This window comes from Lactuca sativa, chromosome 9, assembly GCF_002870075.4.
Source record: "Lactuca sativa cultivar Salinas chromosome 9, Lsat_Salinas_v11, whole genome shotgun sequence".
Lineage (NCBI taxonomy): Eukaryota > Viridiplantae > Streptophyta > Magnoliopsida > Asterales > Asteraceae > Lactuca > Lactuca sativa.
In genome coordinates this window covers 13,476,620-13,480,015 of record NC_056631.2, presented here as the reverse complement: position 1 = coordinate 13,480,015, position 3,396 = coordinate 13,476,620, and the positions used below count along the sequence as shown (strand labels likewise).

General features: G+C 33.4%; 1 long non-coding RNA gene across 2 annotated transcripts; it reads left to right on the top strand.

Moving 5' to 3' along the window:
• Positions 1-504: 504 nt before the first annotated feature.
• Positions 505-3,174, top strand: LOC122196107 (uncharacterized). 2 transcript variants are annotated; one of them, XR_006187351.2, is made up of 3 exons: positions 510-1,325; positions 1,690-1,763; positions 2,865-3,174. It is a non-coding gene; the product is annotated as an uncharacterized LOC122196107 (long non-coding RNA). The 2 variants fall into 2 exon arrangements; XR_006187352.2 differs by lacking the exon at positions 1,690-1,763 and having other exon boundaries at positions 505-1,325.
• Positions 3,175-3,396: the final 222 nt, after the last annotated feature.

Here is a 3,396-nt window from a genome sequence, read left to right as displayed (position 1 = left end):
AACTCTGAAACAGTAGCCCAATACTTCCAAACCCTAGTTCATTTAGCCTCCTTATGACCGAACCGAAGGTTTCTTGATGAAACCATAGTTTTCCTTAATTAGCTACTATTTTATTGGTTATTTTTGGCTAAAGACTAATATTCAGCTATTTAATGAAGAGTAATTAGGAAAAATGACTATTTTATTTCCTTATCTTAATACATTAATTTTTTTTTCCAAATTCAATGATAACTCTAATAATAAAGTACAAAGACAAAAATATATACATGGTCCTCGTGGTTGTCAAAATTATGTGGTTTTGGTCCAAAAAAGTTTGATGATACGTCAGTGGTCCATTTTTGGATACATTGTGTGGTTTTGATTCCTATGATGAATATTTTTATGTGGTTTTGGTCAACACCCACCTTGAAAAGACGAAGAATCCCTTATATATTTGTTTTTTTAATTTCTTCTATTTCATCTCTTGTTATTTTTATTAAAAAAACTACACCGTTACCCCACTCATTTTACTCTCTCTCTCTCTCTCTCTCTCTCTCTCTCTCTCTCTCTCTCTCTCTCTCTCTCTCTCAATAACACCATCACCCCTACAATTGTCGGACCATCACACGGCCACCTATCGAACCACCACATGTCGGATAACCACTTGTCAATTTACCACCTACCGGACCACCCATTCCTCTTAAATCACACGTACCACACCCTAAAAAGAGATCCACATCAAGATCTACAACTCCATTACCCAAGTTTCGACGAAGAGAAGAAGCCTAGTGGTTTCAGATTGGGGCATAAGGAGGTCAATGATGGCGGTGATCCGATGTCAGAGTACAGATCTGGTGGTTCCGTTGGAGGTAGAAATTCACGTCATAACCTTCCCCATTTGTTGACAAATGTCGTCTAGGGTTCCGAATATGGTGACACACAAAGGTTAGAGTTGTGATGACGAATCAGTTTGATGCGTTAGTCGAACAAATCAAATTTGCGTTAGGGTTCCGGTAGACTTCGAGTATGTGAATGGAGGTTGTACTCCAGTGAATAAGCAATCTTCCAGTAAAGAAAGGTGGTTGATTTGAGAGATTTCCGATGAGTTTTGATAGAATGTTAAGAGACTGAGAAGACGAAAAGCTATCTTAGGGAAAAAGAAATGTAAATGGATGGGGAAATAATGTATACAGGAAAAAAGAGAGAAGGGGAATAAGCACGAGGGAACTCCAGGAAGAATGACGGTCAACGACGATGGTTCCGGTCACTATGGATCGTGGAGCCGGTCACTATGGATGTTGGAGCTGGTGATAAAGGGGTTTCTCTCCTCCTATAAAGATTAGAGGGTTTGGGTTATTTTCTTTTATTTGTTTTTTGCTTTAAGTAAAAAAAATCAAATTAATTTAAATATTTCAACAATTAAAAAAATAGAAAATATAAATTATAAGGGTATATTGGTCTTTTTAAGTATGTAGGGACCAAATCACTAAAAAGATCCAAAATTTGATCACTAATGCACCATCAAACTTTTGAACCAAAATCATATAATTTTGACAATTATAGGGAACATTTTTGCAATTTTGTCAAAGTACAAAATAACCTTCTATTAGAAATGATCTTATACATAGACCCTTAATCATCGAGTTTTTAATTTTATTTTAAATAAAAATAGACTAAAATACATTTATTTACATATAATTTGGATTACAGGACTAACACTCAATCATAACAATTAGAAAAGTCAACATTCCACTAGTTGAAGTTACGAAGCAGCTGCAATTGAGGTCCATTATTCATTTCCCTTTGACAAATGTTTTAATGGGCAATAATGCCATGCTGTGCTATTTAAAAGCAATTAAGAAATTAAATGTTCATTAAATTCCAGTGCAGATGGTCATTTCTGGTATAGGTATTCCATATATTGTATATGGGTAACGTTTTTAAATAGATAAATATTGAAAGGTTAGACCTTCATAATAAGTTAATAACTCATGTGTCATAAGTCATAATGCTACAGTTGTAGTCTTGTAGAGATGGTCAATATGTTCTGAATGAGAACTAGTGAACTACTGGACTGCCAAACCTTTCAAGGCATAAATTATAAGGAGAGGCCCATTTAGTGATTTAGGAATGTTGGGGCCGGGTGGGGAAGGATTTAATTGGAAAATGAGATTAAAAAATATATTTATTTTTGAGGTTTTTTTGTTAAGAAAAGAAAAAAGAACGTGAAGGAAAAATTTAGTAATTTATACTCTAAATCCAAGAGTTTTTGGGACTTTGTAGAGATGATGTGAAACTTGTGACTCAATTACAAGAATTTTGTGTTATTTTTACAAGGTGTCATCCTTTGTTTATTATGTTTATACCCAAAATCAAAGATCCGTTTTTGAAAAGTTGATAAGGCTATTAGTTTATCGGGTGTCAATATAAAGTTATTGTCAAAAAACTTGGTGAATCATCTTTAGGAGGTATCAATGATGCGAGCATTGAACGATCAATCGGTTTTTATTAAAGGTTATCAAATCTTAGACGTCCTTTAATATTTAACAAGATTGTTGGATCATATAAATTACACTGGGATTAATAGATGGTGTTTAATATTGATTTCGAGAAAGCATGTGTTTCTTATTATTTTTTATATATTATGATTATCTTATTGAAGTTTTAGACAAGATGGACTTTAGTGGTAAGTGGAAAGGGTGAGTTATGACATCTCTTAGTTCTTTTGTTCCTTCTCTTTTGATTAATGACTCTCCTGTGAAAAAGTTTACAATCAAGAGAGGCTAACAACAAGATGACCTCTTATTGTCTCTTTTATTTGTTATTGTCATGGAAGAACTTTTTGTCGCTATTAATGAAGCCATTTCCAAAAATTTGTGTTTCAGGATGGGGGCGCTTCAATGTTGGCGATAATAGCTTAAAGGTTTTTCAAAATTTTACATTGATGATGCTATATCAATTAGTCTGTGGTCTCTTGAAATCATGAGAGCCATGATCTATATTCATGGATGCTTGTTTATGGTGTTCGAGAGAAAAATCAACTTACAAAAAGTAAGTTGATCGGTGTGAGAGGTTTTTTCAAGAAATGGAAGACTATGTGAGTATTATTGGTTGTTCGGGATGAAGTTTCCTTTTATATACTTTGGTTTACCTGTAAACATGAGTCATATTGAAAGTTGGAATGAAGTTATTGAAGTTCATTACAAAATTATTAACATGGAAATCCAAGGCCCAGTCAATTGATAAATTGATGGAAGATTATCATTGTTATCATTGTTAAAGTTGATTTCGAAAAGTGATAAGTTAAGAAAAACTAACTTGAAGATCGATTAGATCTTAAACAGGTAAAATAAAGAGCAAACAGCAAGAACACGAAAACAGTAAACAACTCAAGAATGGATTGAACAATGTCGAATG